The sequence below is a fragment of the Bidens hawaiensis genome, unplaced genomic scaffold, assembly GCF_021521415.1.
Source record: "Bidens hawaiensis isolate Kalapana, Puna unplaced genomic scaffold, B.hawaiensis_p1.1 tig00020238_1, whole genome shotgun sequence".
NCBI classification, from domain to species: domain Eukaryota; kingdom Viridiplantae; phylum Streptophyta; class Magnoliopsida; order Asterales; family Asteraceae; genus Bidens; species Bidens hawaiensis.
Window position 1 is genome coordinate 444,323 of NW_027493081.1, and position 20,650 is coordinate 464,972.

At 35.3% G+C, this 20,650-nt stretch overlaps 2 pseudogenes across 2 annotated transcripts; one reads left to right on the forward strand and one right to left on the reverse strand.

The window, feature by feature from the left end:
• The first annotated feature begins 281 nt into the window (after positions 1–281).
• LOC143560212 (disease resistance protein RML1B-like) lies at positions 282–10,335 on the forward strand (annotated as a pseudogene). Its single transcript, XR_013140082.1, has 12 exons — positions 282–1,602; positions 2,184–2,892; positions 4,421–4,810; positions 5,416–5,481; positions 5,633–5,857; positions 5,953–6,636; positions 6,732–7,308; positions 7,411–7,511; positions 7,705–7,938; positions 8,390–8,527; positions 8,724–8,855; positions 9,110–10,335. The product of XR_013140082.1 is annotated as a disease resistance protein RML1B-like (transcript).
• A 2,087-nt stretch (positions 10,336–12,422) lies between these two features.
• LOC143560214 (putative protein phosphatase 2C 27) lies at positions 12,423–18,425 on the reverse strand (annotated as a pseudogene). The gene is made up of 4 exons (XR_013140083.1): positions 18,175–18,425; positions 15,976–16,167; positions 15,647–15,860; positions 12,423–13,147 (listed from the first exon to the last, which is right to left on the reverse strand). The product of XR_013140083.1 is annotated as a putative protein phosphatase 2C 27 (transcript).
• Between the last annotated feature and the right edge of the window lie 2,225 nt (positions 18,426–20,650).

Below are 20,650 nucleotides of genomic sequence, written 5' to 3' on the forward strand. Positions count from 1 at the left end.
GACCAGGAACGTGATGGATGACCCGGATGTCCCGGGTTCAAATCCTGATTCCGACCGGATTTACTAGAGCATTAAAACCTGTCGTGCCTTCGGGCGGGGTGAGCCAACTGGGTTTTACCGGGATCGCCAAGCCAAACTCGGATGCCAATGTGGATCCCGATCATGTCAACATAGTTGGCTTGAGTGGGGTGGCGGGGCGCGACTTATTCGCGCAGTGAGATCGATAACTTAACTGTGAAAGTCAACGATAAAAAAAACCACATGTAAATTAATTATGTTTTCTCACATTTCTCATTTTTATGATCCTTAGCAGAATAACTCAATCCTAGTATAGTATATAGAAATTTTTGCGAACCTTTTTGTATTAACAAAAAATTGAAATACACAAGTCCTCGTTTGTATATGTTCTCTGATGATTAAATTTAAAATAAGCTTCATTTATATCTTTTGATATTTAAGGAAGGTTTCCATTATATTACATGTATGAACCGATCACAACTACTTTCAAAAAAGTTATAAAAAACAAATAATTAAAAATAGATATCATCAGTATTAATCTTGCGATATTATGGCGAACAAGATGAAAAATTGGTCACATGTATAGTCAGAAGAAATTTTTGTAAATTTTTTTGGCATAAGATAGACAGTAGACACATGTTTTGCTATTTGACGAATGTTTCAGAAAATTAAAAGTCAATAGCTGTTCTCTTGAAATTTGTTGATTAAAAAGATATTTTGAAGACTTTCCAAAACAATGATATTAAGGCCAAGTGTAGTGGGCGGCTAACAGAGGCGAATTTGGGCGAGAAGTGACAACACCGCCTCTCAGGCGATAAGTATTGGAGGTTGAGGCAATTTGTGGGCTACAACACCACCCCGGGCTACATATTGCCCCTTGGCCACGTCAAAAATCCCTCCAATTTGTAGCCCCTCCACTACACATGGCTATTAGGTAGATATATCGTGGCTCTGTTGTATAGACTAGTGAGTATTAATAACATTTGAAAGTAATAGCTACCTATATGTTTGGGCTTTTAGTGATAGAGAAAGCCAGCATTATTTCGTCCATTCACATCCCATCTTCATTCTCTCATTCTCAAATCTAATTTCAATGGCATCTAGCTCATCTTCTAGTGTTATTATGGATTCTTCTACTGTTAAAGTTTTCAGTTATGATGTCTTCCTAAGCTTTAGAGGCGAAGATACTCGAAATTCTTTTACAGACCATCTATATCATGGATTAAAGCGGGCCGGAATTTGTACTTTCAGAGATAATGAAGAAATCATTAGGGGTGAAGAGCTGAAACCTGAAATTGAGAGAGCAATCAAAGCATCTAGAGCTTCTGTAGTTGTACTATCAAAGAATTATGCAACATCCACTTGGTGCCTAGACGAGCTTTTGCTCATCCTTGGGCAGAAAAAGGAATGGAATCATATTGTTCTACCTGTTTTTTATGACATTAAGCCCGCAGATATTAGGAAACAGAAAGGAAGTTTTGCCATAGAAGTCAGACCGTCTTCTAGGTGGACATATGAGAATGTAAACTTGTGGAAGGGAGCTCTTATGGAGGTTGTTAATTTGTCCGGTTTCACTCTTTCAGGGTATGGTTCTTTGTTTCCTCTTCTAACTCAATCATTATTAAAGTAAACTTTTGTTGATACAGTAATTGAGGATATAGAAGTCATTAGTGAGTGAAGCGACAGCAATCTTATATTTTTAGTTTATTATAGAAGTTTGGAACTGATGTAATTGGCATATGTATAAAATTAGTATGCTCTTGACAGTGTAATGAAAACCCGTTAGGTATAATGTATTATTGATCAACTATATATAGTTGTACAATGAGATAAATACAAGGAAATACAATTTCTTAATTATGGTAACAATATAATACTCAATTTCTAATAATATATTCTATTAGTATTAAACATGATTATGTAAATCAAATTATCTCATAGTGTACACAAAAGGACATAACTCAGATTAGCGCCTTCTATTAGAGAATATTAAATCGGTTAACTTTCTAACTTTTTTTGGAATATTTTAATTGAATCTTTCTATTATGTTTCGGGCAAACTGCGATGGTTATTTATAAACATTTTAGTTCTTCGCATTTGGACGGATAAAGTGTCCCTTTTAGTGTACTCCATGAGCTGCTTTATGTATTCTTGTTTTGCTGCAGCCCTGAAACAAGCTTCTTGAAGGAAATTGTTGATACAGTTTACAATAAATTAGATCGCAAAGAAGTTCATATTCCATTCAATAAAACAGGGATGGCCACTCGTTATAAAGAGATCAGTTCCTGGTTAGATAAGCCCAATCTTAATATTTTAGCCATTTATGGTATGGGCGGAAGTGGGAAAACCACACTGGCCAAATATATATTCAATTTAAATAGGAGAACTTATGAATACGTGAGTTTTATTGAAGACATCGGCACCAGATGTAAAGGTCCTAATGATTTACCACAACTACAGGAACATCTTATTAAAGATATATTAGGTGGAAAAAAGAGAAAAATTCCTGGTGTTTCTCGAGGTACGTGTATGATTGAAGACGCCTTGCAAATGAACAGGACACTCATTGTTCTTGATGACATTATTGAACATAGTCAGTTAGTTGCTTTACTTGGAACTGGGAAAATTAATGCACAAAGCAAGATTATAATTACAACTAGGGAAAAGACAGATAACTGGTTTGACAAGTCATCTTGGAGGTGCCAAAAGTATGAAATGAGACTATTGAATGATGATGAGTCATTAGAGCTTTTAAGTCTTCATGCATTCGGATCTAAAATCCCGAGTTCGGGTTATAAGTTACTTCTACAAAAGGTTGTACGCCTTTGTGAAGGAAATCCACTGGCTATTGAAGTGTTGGGCTCGTCTGTGCTTGTTACGTAATTTATATTATTTATATTTATGTTTAATTATTATTTTAATGTTAGGGAGTGGTATGCTATTTTGGTTTAGTTGGGGTGTCTTTTGTAATTGGAATTCTATTTAGTTACGTTTGATTTGGAATGAAGATCAGAATGTTTTGAGATAATATTTCCTCCTCTATTTTGGTTTCTTCTTCTCCAATCTTTGTAACCGTATCATAGGTATCAAAGCTTTTTCCAGACGATCTTCATCGGATTCGCAACCGCTGAGATGACTAACACTAGCAATCAAGAGGTTGAGAAGACAATCAAGGATCACGAAAAAGCCATATCCGAACTCCAAGCAACCCTAGCCGCCATGATGAGCCAACAAGAACAGATCTTGAAGGCAATTAATGGTTCTGGTATTGGTGATGCCCGCAACACCGATGCAGATGCACGAGTCAATTATCGACAGATGCGAGTGGGTAAGGTCGATTTCCCCAAGTTTAACGGGGAAAACGTTGAGGGCTGGATTCATCGTTGTGAACACTTCTTCATCATCGATGAGACTCCAGATAATGCGAAACTCAGATGTGCGGTTATACATCTCGAAGGGGATGCTATCGAGTGGCATCAAGCCTTTATGAAAATCCGCAAGGGTTCCGTATCAGATCTGCCATGGGCAGACTATGTGAAGGCTATTTCAGCACGCTTCTCTGATGCCGTGTTTGAAGATGCAATGGAAGAAATAGCATCTTTGGTTCAGATTACTGATGACATCGATGGCCTACATGACTATAATTCAGGTTTCGATCGCTTGCTTAACAAGGTTACGATTAGTGAACCATATGCCGTTAGCCTATATGTGAAAGGTTTGAAGCCGGGAATAAAAGGTCCGGTAAAGATGTTCAAGCCCCAAACGTTACATGAGGCGTATGGGTTAGCGAGACTTCAAACCATCAACAACACGAGCTTGATGAATCAACTTAAAGATGTGGAGGATGGTTCGCAACGCGAAGATACCAAAATTACCCCTCCTATCAATGCTTCAAAACTTCCCTTGTTGCCAAATCCAACAACTGGAGTCAACGAGCCATCGGTTTATAAACCGAAAAATGTCAACTCGAAGCGCTTGACAAGTGAGGAACTTGACTTAAAAAGGTTAAAGGAGGAATGTTTTTGGTGTTCTGAAAAGTTCGTCTCGGGGCATAACTGTAAGAAGAAACAACTTTTTGTGATTCATGTTGAAGCCGATGAGAACCTCGAACAAGATGATCTAGGTTGATGCTTGAGTTGAAGGGCTTACTTTTTGAGGGCAAAAAGTAGGTTAACGGAGGAGTATTGTTACGTAATTTATATTATTTATATTTATGTTTTATTATTATTTTAATGTTAGGGAGTGGTATGCTATTTTGGTTTAGTTGGGGGTGTCTTTTGTAATTGGAACTCTATTTAGTGACGTTTGATTTGGAATGAAGATCAGAATGTTTTGAGATAATATTTCCTTCTCTATTTTGGTTTCTTCTTCTCCAATCTTTGTAACCGTATCAGTGCTCAAGAACAATACTGGCCCATATTGGGAAAGTTTATTAAGCTTATTTGGAAAAGATATCGATTCTCGAATTCAAGGGGTACTTATAAAAAGCTATATGTCATTGTCATGTGATACTGTGAAGGAATTGTTTTTGCATATTGCTTGTTTCTTTGTTGGCATAGACGTGGATTATGTGGTAAAGACATTGGAGCTTGATTACTTGGCAACATCTGGGATCAATACTCTGTACAACAGATGTCTTATTTCTGTTTCACCAAACAAAAAACTGATGATGCATAGATTGCTTCAAGAGATGGGAAAAAATGTAGTCTGTCAGGAATCAGCAAAACTCCCTGCAAAACGTAGTAGAGTGTGGCTTAGTAGTGACTCTTATAAGATATTGAGCGATGGAAAGGTTAGATGTTTCATATCTATATGTTTAAGCTTGTTTAAATTCTCTTTTATGTCCTCCTATTTCATATACCTTATGTAGTTCCATATCTTTTTCTCTATATCTTTTTTATGTAGGGCTCAAAAACACAAATCGAATAACCTAACGGATCGAACTCTCCATGAGATTCATAGTTGCATTACTTATAACTTCCTTGTTCGTAGACAAAGTGGACTCTACTTGACTTTCTTTCCTATCTTCTTAGAAATAAGTAAATAGTGGATCTTCGACTAGCATTTCGTGGAAATCATAGTTGGTATTGGACAAGAAGGAAATTCCTTCTCTTCTGTTGTCACAAGAAGGGACTAGGTTCCTAGCCAAGCCAGGGAATCTACGACCGATTGTCAAAAAATCTCCCACTACGGGGTAAGAAGCAAGGAAGGAGTGCCGCTTTCAAAAATGATTTTTTAGTTCAATCACCCGCCGAAGCGAATCCTTCGAAATAGCCAAGCCAGTAAGTAGAAGGGCAAGGTGACCGCAGGGAAAGGCATTACCGGAAGGAAAGTAGCCCAACTCAATGTCTTACGCATCAGTGGCCTTTGAGTGAAAGCAGTAAGTCAGTGGCCAAGAATCATCGATTTTAGGGTTTATCACTTGACATGAAAATGCTACGAAAAGAGGATTTTGTATTTACGGTAATATAGAATAAGCAAAGCTCTGATTTAGGATTTTACATTTTCTGGTGTTAAGCAGGGATGGAATTTGGTCCTTGAATATGTATGCTGAGGTGCATGACATACCTGAGTGCATCATACCTTACTAATTCTCTTCTTGCTATATTTGCAGTCATCAGAACTTAAAACAGATGCACTTAAAAATATGGATAGCCTAAAATTGCTCCAACTAAATTTTGTGGAACTCAATGGATCCTATGATAACTTTTCCAAAGATTTAAGATGGTTATGTTGGCTTGGATTCCATTTAAGAATCTTACCCCCAGGCTTGTTCATGGGAAACTTGGTGGCTATAGATATGAGCTATAGCAGCTTGGAAGTATCTGATCCCCCTACGGCAGTGAATTCAATATCTTATTCTTTGCTTCCTGGTTATTAATGATATTTTTGAAACTTTACGGTGCTAAAAAAATTATGCAACTTTTGATACAGGTTATTCAGTCATTGAAGATTTTGAATCTTAAAGACTCCCAAAAACTTATTGAAATCTGCAACATCATTAAGATCCCTAATCTTGAAACTTTAATTCTTTGGAACTGTTTTAGTTTGGTTAAGGTTTGTAAAGCCATCGGAGACCTTTCAAGTCTTGCATTATTGAACATGACAGGGTGTAAAAACCTATCCGGCCGGCATTTAAATCTGTTTGCAGCTTCATTACAACGGTTGTTCCTCAAAGACTGCAATCTTGATTGTGCTTATTATTTTCCTTTAACTTTCAGCTCTCAACGGTATTTGCAGTACTTAAATTTGGGCAATAGTCTATTTGAATCATTGCCTTGCTATAATCATCTTGAAAATCTTCGGGTTCTTGACCTGAGTTTTTGCTATAGACTTAAATGTCTTTGTCTCCCTGGTACACTTGCAGAATTGTATATATTTGACTGTCGGTCACTGGTAAAAATAACTTTCCAGTCGCATCGATTCACCTTGCAAGAGTTCGGTTATGAAGGTTGTATTAATTTGTATGAAGTTGAAGGCTTTATCAAATTGGTACCAATAGCTAAACTGGATGAAACTGATTTGGGACACATGAAGTGGCTTCAAGATTATCGAAACCATGAGGTGTGCCTTGTTGGTGATGATGAGCTCACATTGGGCAGAAGTTGGCATATCCAGGTTCGTTGTTTCTCTTTGAAATACAACATTTGTGTACAATATGCAAACTAAATAATCAAATATAATGATTGAGCCTTTTGGTTTGTATGACACAGATGTTGTACGAATTCGGTATAATGAGCATATCTCTGCCAGATATAAAGGATCCAAACATGATATCTAAGTATATATCTGAATCATCCTCTTTGACCTTTGATATCCCTTCATGTCCCGAAAGTAAAACACTTGAAGGAATTAATGTAACTTTTAAGTACACAATATCAGGTGAAGGTTGTGTTTCGTTTTGTAAAATCAGTACCAGCAATGGTGTTGTTGATTTGATGTACAACCCTAAAGTCTTTGGCAAACCTGAAGTTGGTAAAGTATGTGTGTGGTTAAGCTATTGGCCAATTGGAAGCACATTGGACACTGGAGACACGGTTCAAGTCTCTATTGTTGTGATGAGTGGAATGGAGGTACATGAATGCGGTGTGAGCCTTGTGTACTCTGACCAGGAAAGCTGGGAATATAATATGGGATGGGAAGAAGTTCTGGGAGGAGATTTGTCTGGATTTGAACTAAGCACAGGATCCTACTATCTTTGTCGGTGCGATTTCTTTGAGTTAATGGAAGTTGGCAGATTAACTCCAGATTGGTTTAGAAATTTAGCTGGTGAAACCATTGACTACAATGGTATATCCCTTGATTGTGTCAAGCTAACTTTTGTGTTTTTATTGAATCCTAAGGTGCAGTAAAGAGAGTTTCTCATAATTTTCCCTTTTTTTAATATTACAGAGGTAAGAGGATGGAGAAAGACTGGTTGGCCGAAACAGGTTAATGATCCATCATTTATAGAGTTGAAAACTGTTAGATGTATCATTCATGGCCCTCAATTGGTAAGTTTGCTCTGTTACAAGTTTCAACTCAAATATATCACTCTATGTTTATAAACTTTATTAAGTTTGATATTCCCCTTCTTGAATATTATACCAGTTGACATAAGTGACTAGATTAACCTTTTCAGTATTACACATGTTACTTTGCTTCCAAGCAGTAACCTACAGTTTGGGGTTCGCTTTTTATGAACAGGAGGAAAGTTATCATATCGCGGAGATGTCTAAATCATCTATTGACGCTAAAAGTGCAGCCTTCACATTAAGCTTGCTTGAGGGGGAAATGAAATCTAACATAAGATCTGAATTAGACGATGAATCAATGGACGTAAGTGACAAGAAGGAAATTAGGTCAGGCGATGAGATAGTTGACGAGTCCGTATCTTCTTTTGATCGCACAACGGTTGAGGAATCTGATCCTTACTCTCGTGTAAGCTTCAAATTTGACTTTCAGATTTTGGCTGTTTAGCAACATATTTAATTAATCTTTACACTTATGTAAACTCCACAACCACCTCCTCTTTCCCTCCTGCGCGTTGGTGAAAATGTGAAATACACCCATATTGAAGCACATATAAACCAGAACACAAACTCTTCTTTATTAGTAGAAAAGTAATGGAAAAATATCTGAATAAATTAAAATAGACTTGAAGGATTCCGTCAGTCTTAGTAAACAGAAAACAGATTAAAAATAACCAATAAACCACTCAACATATCAAGCACTATGTACTTTCGTTGACAGAAAAGTATTTCTTGTGAAGAACAAGATACCTCTACGCCAAGGAAGTATCGAAGCCAGCCTATGTCACTAACCTGGAACTAAGACTGAAGGAATCCTTCAAGTCCCATCTTCGTAAATGTTTTTCTTGGTTATTTTTCAGGAACAAAATTTGAGTTACAATCTACAGATTAGGCAGTCTGATCCGAGTCAGGTACCAAAATTTGGTAGATGGGATGATGACAGCGATTCTGCTTCGGATAAGACTTACCCTTACAAATTCAATCGAATTAAAGAAAAGGTAAACAAGCTTTGACTTATTAGATAACACCATAACAGGAATAAAAGAACTATTCACTAGTCACATTTTCTATATATTAAAATGTACCTCATGTGGCATGTTAGGTACATTTTGTTTTTGTTTTTTTAATTTACCTTTATAGGAAAATTGATGGAAAATTAATTTGACTGTTCTCATTTTTTTGCTATTCATTCAGGAACAAAAAGAGAGTAAGGGCATATCTAAAGCATTTGTTTCTGATGAGATTAAGGAGTCTGATTCACCCCCACATGAAGAGAGATTGAAATCTGTGGTTGAAAGTGAAGTTAGTGGTGGCCAGGAAATTAAGGTAATTCAGCATTTAACTTATAGATAATAGATTATACTACAATCCACATATAGGATTATTTCTCCCTCTTGTCATTGCATAACCACAAGCGGCGTTTTAAGTGAAAACAAAACAATATCTGATCTTGAAAAGTTTTCCATAACGAAGCAAAATAACCGACATTTATTTGCTCTTTTCACTCCCTTGTCTTTAATATTTTTTCTACTATCATCTGGACCTATACATGTATATCGTAATAACATTGTACATTTCAGAAAATTGTGCTGTCAGTGAACTTAAGCAGCCAAAATAAAAGGAGCAAGATGATGAAAGCATTAAAGGAACTTGGAGGCATTGAATCAATTGATTACGATAAACAAAAGGGAAAGTTAACTGTCATAGGGGATGTTGATCCTGAGACATTGATCACGCGTGCAAGTACGATTGCGGACATAAATTTCTCAAGTGTTAGACCTGCCTCAGAAAGACTTGCTGAAGAACCTGAAACAGAAGGCATACCTAGTGACGAATCTCAAAAGGATGGCGAGGGAGACAAAGGACCGTTGAAAAATAAAAAATCTGCCTGTTCGGTGATGTAAGGAGGATTTTAGTGGAAGGTGTTGTTAGCAATACAACCGGTTTCCCACCCAATTGTTAAAACAATCTGAACATTAAATTGTTGTACTATATTTAGATAGAATTCTATAGTTTTTGTATATATTCCCATTGCATTGAATGAGAAACACGATTTGGTTGCATATCTTTATATGGTACACAGTTCTGTTCCCTGATATCATGATCTGTGTCGTCTTGAATTTGCGGTAGCTGGTGCATGTGTGTGGGTGATAACAAAATCTTCTTTGTTTTGGTACCGGATGGTATGCTTGATCAGTTAGTAGGATCAAGTTATATATTATAAAATTTTAAACCAATTTATAAAGAGGATATAAGAATACACAATGCCTTTTGGATTGTGAAATCCCCATGTATCTTTTGCCATTTGATAAATTAGGGGTTGAAGACATTTATCAGGTCGTTTGTCTTAGTTTATTTGACAGAATCGTCGTAATTTGCAATGTGTCCAAAAGCCGAAAGCAAGAACCTCAATAACATTATGAGCATTGTTTTTATTTATGTTAAAAAAATTGTGTATTCTTGACCAATTAGTTGCGGTTTTTGGGTTTCATCATCACGACTTGCATAACGTATAGTGGTGGACTGGTGGTAGGAGATCACTCGTATAGTGGTGTGAGATCTGTATACTTGCCTAACATCATCACAACATTTTATGTGCGTGTGCAAACGTTGTCCGTTTGCCTTGTATTTTTCTCATCGCCACTTATACAAATTGTTTACATGCTCGTAAGATAACTATGTTTGGCCAAGCGAATAAGTCAACTTCAAACTGGATTTGTTGTGCAAAGAGTGTGGAAGTCCCTTATACTTGAACGTATGCATGGAAAAGCGGGTGGTTTGGGTAATGTTGGTCATCTAGAAAAGGTTTTGACCAATACGTGAACGGGTATAAATGGGTAATTCTTAAAAAACAAAAAAGGAACACTATGGTCTTATTTTATACATGCAGGTGACAGGATTAAAATTCTAAAGGTTCTCAAAAATGTTGTGAAGAGTTTAGACATTATATTGAAGATCTTCAAAAACAAAAATAACTGAAACAAAGATGTTGAATCACATTAGACAATGTCAAACAAACTTCAGTTACAAAGAGAAAAGAGAAACTAGATTAATACCATAACATTCTAATTTGAACATATGTAACCATACTGCTCTATTAGAGACGACAATACGATAGAAAGAAAAAGGAGGGGGGGGGGGTGGATTGCCCACTTCGCGGAAAAAGAAGATTTAATTTATGAATATATGAAATTCTGATCAATCAATCAATCAATCATGCCCAGTAAAATCCCACCGACAGCAAAGCTATAAGTAGGGTCTGGGGAGGGTGGGATGTAGGCACACCGTACCTCTATCCAAATGAATAAAGAGGTGGCTTCCAGAGAGACCCTCGGCTCTAAGAACATGCGTATGAAGCAAAATAAAGGAAAATAAAGCAAAATAAAGGAAATCAAATTTTAACAGTTATATAAAAACTACTACTAATTATAATAATATTAATATTAATATTAATATTATTATATAATATTAATAATAAGATCACAGTTTAACAGCTATATAAAAGCTAATAATAATAATAATAATAATAATAATAATATATGCAAGGGAAATACCATTATGGTATGTGGACTAAATAAGTTAAGTCTAAGCCCTAAGGTATTCAATTCTCTCTAAAAATCCTTAACTTTAATTCTACTTCTCCACGAATTCCTATCCTCAACCATGTCCTCGGAGAGGTTTAGGTCTATCAAATCATGCCTAATCCTCTCATCCCAAGTCAATTTCGGTCGTCCTCTACCCCTCCTCCCCTCTATAGTAATGTTTTCTACGGATCTAACAGGATTCGTCGTCTGTCTTCTCTTTACATGTCCAAACCATCTCAATCTCCACTCTCTTATCTTGTCTGCTATGTTCGCCACCCCTAATCTCTCGCGAAACACAACGTTTCTTATTCGGTCTAGCCTTGTGTGCCCACACATCCAACGTAGCATTCTCATTTCTGCTACCTTCCATCTTTCGCACTTGTGCCTTTTTGATGGCCCAACAATCTGTTCCATATAGCATTGCAGGTCTAACTGCCACCCTATAGAATTTTCCCTTTAGTTTAGTCGGGAAACTCTTGTCGCACAATATACCTGTGGCTGCTTTCCATCTACACCATCCTACCTGAACTCGGTGGGTCACATCACTGTCTAATTCCCCATCGCTCTGTACAAAAGATCCTAAATACTTGAACTTCGTTACCTGCGGGACCACCTGCCCTTCAATTGTGATCTGTGTGTCTTCATTGTCGTTTATCCCACCAAAATCACAGTGGAGGTACTCCGTCTTAGATCGGCTAATCTTTAAACCTTTTGTCTCTAAGGTTGTTCGCCACTCCTCAAGCCTCATGTTTAGATCTTGTTTTTTCTCAGCAAGTAACACAATATCGTCTGCGAACATCATGCACCACGGGAGAGTCTCCTGAATCGACTTTGACAACTCATCCAAGACTACTGCAAAAAGAAACGGGCTCAACGCTGACCCCTGGTGAAGACCTACCTCTACAGGAAAGAAATCAGTATCCCCCACTGGCGCACGGACACTTGTTTCACTCCTGGTATACATATCCATAATTATCTCTATGTATTTCCTGGGCACTCTTCTACCCTCCAAGCACTCCCAGAGCACCTGTCATGGCACACTGTCGTAGGCCTTTTCTAGGTCAATAAACACCATATGAAATTCTGATCGCCCCTCTTAAAATTAGTGTTACGCTCCATTATTACCCCCCATACTCATAAAGAAAAGATTATTAGTCCACCACTGCCAACAAAAATATATAACAGGTCTAGAAAAGGTGGGAGTCAAGCAAACCAATAACACCCTTCAAACAAAAACAAAATCCTGTCCTCAAAACAAAATCCAAAAGATTTATCCATTAAAAATTATGGAATAATATAAAGCTGCAACTGATTAATCACCACTTAATGTACTTTACAAATTGTTAACAGATACAAGTTACCACCCTCCTCTCAATTTATTTCCTTCCTCACATGAATGTATTTACAACACTTTTTAACTTTATCATCATCATCACTTCAAAATTATAAGTAAAAACATATAATCTTAATTCACCCTTCAAGATGGAACTTAAGATTAAGCAACCCTTCAGCAGAAATGCTCCTCCTCACTCTCCCTCTTTGCACCACCACCGGCGGTGGCGGTTCAGCCTGAAAACACACAATAACCACCGTCAAATTATCAAGTGCCCCTCTCTTCATCGCCTCCTCCACCATCTCCTTGCAACACCGCTTCACGTCATTATGATCCTGCAACCGCCGCCTAACAAAATCAACCGCGTTTTGGTTCCTAAACACGTCCCAGATCCCATCACTTCCAATAATTAGAAACTCGTCTTCTTTTGTTAGCGTCACGAGTTTAAGCTCCGGTTCGGAAATTAATGGACCGGTGTGGTCGTCGGCGTCTTTGAGGCCTTTGATGTGCCAGTTACCTATGGCTCGCGTGACTGCTAGTTGACCGTTTAAATAGCCGTCTTCCACGAACCCGCCTAGGGATTCGATACGGAGTCTTTCTTTGTCGTAAACATGGCCGGTGGTCTTTTTGACATCTCGAAAGCTAGCCGTGTCGGGAGAGGACCGCCCGGACAGTCTCCAGCATTAGCCACAAGTAAAGATCTGCATAAAAAAAGTAAACAAAACCTCAAAAGGTTCTCAGTCTTGAAACAGAAATTGTGTTATTTCAGTTTTTCTGTAAACTTTCTTTTATTCCAAAAATACTAATTTCATACAGAGCCTTTCCAAACCACTCGCTCGAAAATTGCTCGGAAAATGTTCGCTCGTTTTTTCGCTCGATTGTAAACGAGCCGCTCTGCTCAGTTCGGTTTGTAAACGAGCCAAGCAACGAGCAAAGGTCTGCTCGATTCGGTTCGGCTCGAATATTTTTAATTTATTTTACACTCCCTCCGTCCCATTTTAAATGTCCATTTTTCCACTTTTGGTTGTCCCAATTTAAATGTCATTTCTATACATATAAATTCAATTTCCAATTGTTCCCTAACTATTACATACAAGGTTTAAAAAGGCGGGAAACGAGCCTCAAGGCGTTTTTCTGTTAGGACTCTCAAGGCGCAACCTCGAGGCGTAAGCCTCAAAACACAATTAAAATAATAAAAATATATATATAATCTATAAAAATCACGCTTTTAACATTAAAAAATTATAAATGTATATATAATCCTATATAAATAATGTTAGTTTTATAAATTTTATGTAAAAGTTTATAAGTTTACAGATCGAATATAAACTAGTGAAGATAAACGGGTTAAATGTTAAGGTACACAAACTGATTTTACACTTTTTATGTAAAAGTTTACAACTTTTAGGGACTAAATGTAAACTTGTGTTAGATAGAAGGTTAAATATTAAAATACCTATACTTTGTTAAACCTAAAAGGCTAAAACGCTTCTTACGCAGCTTCTACTTCTTCCTGCAGCCACTCCTCTTAATTTCCGCTAGGTTTCCGGCATGTTCTTGGCGCCGGAATTAGCCGTCGGAAGTCGAGAAGTGCCTTGTAGCTCCATTAATACCATATTCAACAAAAAAAAAGGTCCAAAATATAAAAAAATTGGCATATTTTACAACTTCAAGTGAGGCTTAAGCCTCACCCCAGCCTCGCCTCGACGCCTCACCGCCTCGAACCGCCTCGCAAAGGTCGAGGCTTAGGTTTCAGTATACCCTTATGAGGCTAAGCCTCTAAGGCATTTTTTCCACGAGGCTGCCGAGGCGTAAGCCTCGAGGTGCACCTCGAAACGCCTTTTTAAACCATGATTACATATACCAAGGAAGAAAATTGGTTTTTAGCCATAATAACTTAAAAGGAACATTATGTCATTTGACAGCCTCATAAAATAAAAAACATTTCTTAATTTGTGTGTTTTGGGTCCCATGACATTTAAAATGGGACGGAGGGAGTATATAATTATATATGAACAAATATAATAAATATAAGTATACAATTTTTAAATCTTTCAAATTTTTCCTAATTCCGTCAATTTTATAGTTTTATTTGTTCGCTTCAAGTTTTCTATTTACAAACCTTCAAACGTGTTTCTTACTGAAAGTTTTAAAGTGAAAAAAGAAATAAATAATACTCGAAAATCGCTCGATGTTCAATCGAAAATGCTCGATTCGGTTTTGGCTAGTTTTGTTTTTTCGCTCGGTTCGAATTTCAGCCGTTCGGATTGTAAACGAGCCAAGCATCAAGCAAGCATTTCGCTCGGTTCGGCTCGTGAAATTTTCATATAAAGATAAATATAAAGATAATAAGTTTTGGTCAAATTTCTATTTAGGTAAAGAAAAAACATCAAAGTTCCAGTTTTTAAATAAAGACCCATCTTTTAGAAATTTAGATATCAGTCCAAACACGGTGTCAATTTCCAACACAACACGAAAATAATAAGATTATGGGACCTTATACCTAACCTGATTAATAAACGGGTTGTCTTTGGGTAGTTGACTTATTTAATTAAACAGGTCATGTTCGTGTAGACATGTTTAATAAAACAAGTGGGATTGACATGTTAAATTAGTGTTCGAGCTGACATGTTTTTGCCCGTTTAATTAAAACAATGCAATCCAACTGTTTAGCATATTTTTAACAACCCACCATGTTTACAACTTGACTACTACCCACCAACCTGTTGACACATTTATATAAATGAGTTAAACGAGATGTGTTCAATTTACACAATTTTAAGCGTGCACAACGTTAGGGTTATTGATTTTGACACGAATAAAAATATGGGCTGTCCAACTCAAAACCCGTCAACCGAAAACGAGCAACACAGCTACATGTTACCATGTCAGGATGAAGGTGTGACAGAACTTAAATTTGACCAAGTTGACTTTTTCTAGCGATTCATTAGAAAATCGGTTAGGCGGTTAAGGTTCAATATTACCTTGAACTGAAATTTTAGCCATTTTTCTCGTCACAAAGTTAGTCGCACAAGGAAGAAACCAATATTTTTGTGCATTTTTCAATCCACAAAACTATTTATTCACCAATTTCAATCATTACAAAATATCTAAGACACTGATCTAGGTCTACAATATTCACTAATTCAGAGAAAAACTAAGATAAAAAAATTAAAAACAAGAGAAATTATTAAACTAACCTCCCAAATATCATGGCAGTAAGTACAGTTGTACCAGAGGAAAGACCGGATTCAACATCACACCCGATCGTGCAAACGCAGCATCCGTCTCCATAAACGACTTGTGACCACTTTCTCAAGTTCCATAGGAAAATTTGCATCATCAACAATAATTTCTTGGCAAATTATCGCGAACAAACTTAGATGCACCCTTTCCTCCATGCCCATCAAACACCTATTTTCCACAAATACAAAAACATTTTACAACGTGAAAACATAATTAAAAAAAAAAACAGGGGAAGTAAACGATCACAGTTTTTAAAATTATTGAAATCAAGTAAGAAACGTACCCCGTAAAATGAGACGGGTTCTTCACCAAGATATTTATTATTGAAAGTTCTCGCTAGGTCGGGAATGCATATGTGAGTGTCCTCCATATAGGATCGGTGTCCGATATCGGACCACTCTCCCGAACGAAGCGTTGGGGTGAAATTATTATATTTCTCTTCGGAAACAACGGTATCTTCACAAATGCTCTCCATCTGAAAAAAAAATGCAATAACATAAGCGGTTTGGTTTTAATTTTTGTGACAAAATTAATATTTTTATGGGGATTATAGGGAGCTGAACCAAAGAGTTTAGCAGAATGACAGATAAAACATACGAGAACAAGACGTTCAATGAACAGTTCGTGAACTGTTCTTGTGTGTCTATAAACGAACGGATATCAACAGAAATCTTTGTTCATTTAGTTTAACGAAAGAGAATGAAGAAATGTCTCGTTTGTTCATTTATGTTTGTCAACACTCGTTCATTTAAATTTCTCTCGTGAATATAACAACTTTTTGACCATTACAACTTAATCAATTTTTAATAACTTTTCAAACCCAACACACTGTTCTTCACATTACTTTTAAGTGATTTTTAGCTAGTAATGTTCGTTAATTTATTTTAAGTCATGGTCATTCTTTTATGTTCCAAAACCGTTCGTTTACATTGTTAATGAATGATCATAAACAAACAAGAACATGTTCATTTTCTTAACGAACAAGAAAACCCAGTTTGTTTAATATTTCGTGTTGAATCGGATGTTCAATTAAAGTTAAAAATGCGAACACGAACATGCTTTGATCGTGTTTGGCAGGTTCCTTTACAAGCCTAGGACCTCTGGTAAATTATGGACTATAAAATCAGAAGCCCTGATTTTCATTTTCAAAAGTTTCCCCCTAATTTTCTTTGATTTTAACTGAATCCATTTCTTAAATTAAAAAAAATAAGAAGATCGATATATTAGAGTGTTGATTTAGCTGTTTAATCTGATTTTATTCATATAAATTTCAATTAAAACTTCAAAGATTTTCGCTAGTTATTTTCTCTCAAGATAAACCTACAAGAAAACGAGAAACTGAAAATCCAAAAATAGTGTTTATGCACTTCAAGAATTGGGCTAACATGATCTACAGTCTTTACTAGGGTTCTAATTATTACAATTCTTAGTGGTTACAACCATTAAACCACCAAACACACTTCAATACAATATCCCAAATTGAACAGACATAGACTTACAACTTTCATGGGAATTTGTAATATTTTTTCTAAATTAGCCCAATCCTATCAAAAACAAGCATCTGAAATTTTGACATAATTTGGTCCAAAAAGGGAAATCTTTCTAAAGCATTCATCCAATCAAATCAACTTACTCTTTCTATAATAATATTCCAAAATCAATATTCAAATTTCCAAATCAAACCCATATGAACCCAGATCAAGGTGAACTTTTGTACCAAAAAAAGAAAAAGAAAAAAGAAACCCACAACCTAGTTTCAAGATCAGCACAAAGTATCCTAAAAAGAATCATAAAAAACACAAGATTAAACAAGACCAGCTCAAATAATCAATAATTCACAAAACAAAAACAAACCATTGAACAAAAATCTAAACTTTAAAACAATATTCATTTACCCAGGGTTCTAATTATTTAAATTCTTAGTGGTGCAATCATTAAATCACTAAATTAAACCCCAAATAAAGATTCAATTTTCCAAGAAAATAAACACAAACTCACAACTTAGTTTCCAAGAAAATAAGCGCAACCTAACAAAAACCCAAAATTAAAGAAAAACCCAGCTCAAATAATCAACAACACACAAAGAAAAAACAAACCCACTTACAAAAATCTAAACTTTTTAACAATATTCCCTTACTTCATAATTATTTATAAATCTTAGTGGTACACTAACTAATTTCATGTGAATTTGTAATTCTTTTTCCAATGAGCCCAATTATAAATCAACTTAAATCTTTCTATAATAATTCTAAAATTAAGATTCATACTCCCTAACCAAACCCAGATCAAGATTCAATTTTTTTTCAAAATAAAAAATAAAAAAAATCTAGTTCTAAGATCAGCACAATCTAATCTATCAAAAAGATTAACAAAAACCCCAAAATTAAAGAAAACCCAGCTCAAATAATCAACAATACACAAAATTAAAACAAACCCACTAACAAAAATTCACAACTTTTTAACAAGATATTAAAACACTTACCGGAAAAGAATTGGAAACAGTGATCTGATTAGCCCCAAATTGAGCAGTATTATTATTATTATTATTGTGATGATCTGTTGAAATACCCAAATCATTTATCTCTTCACAACCATTTTCCACATCTTGTACACACATGTTTTCTCTCTCACACTACAAACACACACACAACAAAAATGGAATCAGAGAATTGGATTATTAATTGAGAAGGTGAATTAGATGTGGGTTTAATGAGAGAATCAAAGGAATGGCAATTGATTTGATTGAGATGAAAAAAAGATGAAGAAGATTCGATGAATATTATTATTGTTATGGATTATTATGCTTTCTTTGATGGCGGTGATAGGTTGCAATTTTTATTAATGTTGTATATATAGTGTGAATGTTATTATTTTTATTATTATTATTATTATTATTATTATTATTATTATTATTATATTTTATTTTTTTGGGTTGATTTTTGATGACGTATGGGTATTTTTTGTGTGTTTCTGGACTTAAAGATTGTGAAATTTCCAGATTATTCTTGGAAAATATCATGGAGAGAGTTTCCAAAAGGATGGTATCTCGACATTACTAACGTGTCATGTGAGTCGTGACGGATTATGTGATTTGCTTGCAGATATAGAATTTAATAGGGCTGAGCAAGGTTCGGTTCGGTTCGGTTCGGTTATTAGGTGAAACCGAAATCGAAATCGAAGTAATCGTTATTTGAATATACAAAACGTTCGTTTTTCGGATTTTTTCGGTTTCGGTTCGGTTATTTTCGTTTTTTTACATTATGTGTAGACGTTGCAAAAATAATAATTAAATGAAAATAAATATTTTAAGGCTTGTATAAGAACATATTAGAGTACTACATATATATTTAATTAAAAAAATAGGCACGTGTTACATGGAACTACACGAATACGACGTTGCTAAACATAAAGTTTAAAATTCAATAAAGTTCTTAATTAAAAAAAACATTATAAATTTAGTCTCAATCTTCATTTATCATCTTATATCTTCAAAGTTTAGTTCATTCTCATATCTTGATAATCTTTATAATAATCAATTAGTTCGGTTTGTTTTTTTTGGTTTTTTTAAAAATGGGTAACTAAAAATTCGGTTTTTTAAAAAAACAAATAATTAACCGTCGGTTAATGCTTCGGTTCGGTTTTTTGGTACGGTTTTTTTGGTTAATTCTGTTTCAATCTAGTTAATTCGGTTTCCTGCTCACCCGTAACTCAAATTCTTGAAGATCAAACTCTCCTTGGTGCCCAGGCCAATTAACCAAGTCAACCGCAACTAAGGATTCAAGCTACTTAAAGACTCTCATCGCTCGCAATATTCTATTTTGTTATTTCAATATCGATTTAATATTTGTAACGACTTTTTATTATTTACGGTTTCGTACTGAAGTTCTTGTGTTTAACTCAACTACTCAAGTCTATTTATCTTAAATATATTTATCAACTATTATCTATCTACCTTCATATATATTTTATGCAGTTTTGTTTTATTACTCAAACTGGTGGTCTATGACAGGTCACCACAAGCTTTTGTTGATTATTAAAAACCAGCGGCTGTGAACATGTTTATGATCATAGCTAACTAATAAAAGTCGTATGAACAATTTTTTACCATGTTGCGAATTCATAATTTCCTCAACTATTCAAACTCAGTTCATCTAAATTCTTCTAATCTTGTTCAAATTTACATTCATGACCCCAAATGATATCATCATGATACTTGTAATCTTTAAACGTTTTCGCATGTTTATTCTCCTTTCACGATTATTTGTTGGCTTTTATATAAAAAGACTTTATTTATTTTAAACCCGAAGGTTCGCTTAATAATTTTTTTTGGTGTTTCGTACATTTATGACGGTATTCTTGATTTTCATTTTATTTATTAAGTTCATAAAAGTTCCTTGACTAACTCGGTTTCCTTCAAATATACATCTTAGTTGATAACTTATGTTTTATAACCCACATAATGGGATGAATTATGTGGATCACCCAACGATAAAGGTAATTATGGTTCAAAACGTAATAATCTGTGTCCCTCACATTAAAATCATAGTGCGTACGATTACATGTCATAACTTAGAACTGAAAGTGGTTTTGGGGTAACGATGCAAATGTAAAAAACAATTGTAATGACATGGTGGATACGCCGCCTGTACATCTTATATATAAGCGTTCTTGCCATATTTTCCTTCTGGGTCACTTGAATATCCCTGTTATGTTTCTTTTATTTAAATTATCTTATTAAAATAACATTTGTTGTAGTTTTTCCTTATTTTCAAGACGAAAATTCCAATAGTAAGAAATATTGTGACTCGTCAATTTTGGTTTACTATTTGTATTTGTTTGCCTGTTTCAGGCTTGTATTCGGATCTCAATCATTAATAAAAACGAGTACTTCTAGTATTTTATCTTGCTTAATTCATTTTATATTGTTATGTCACCTAAACATGTTAAACAACCATTAA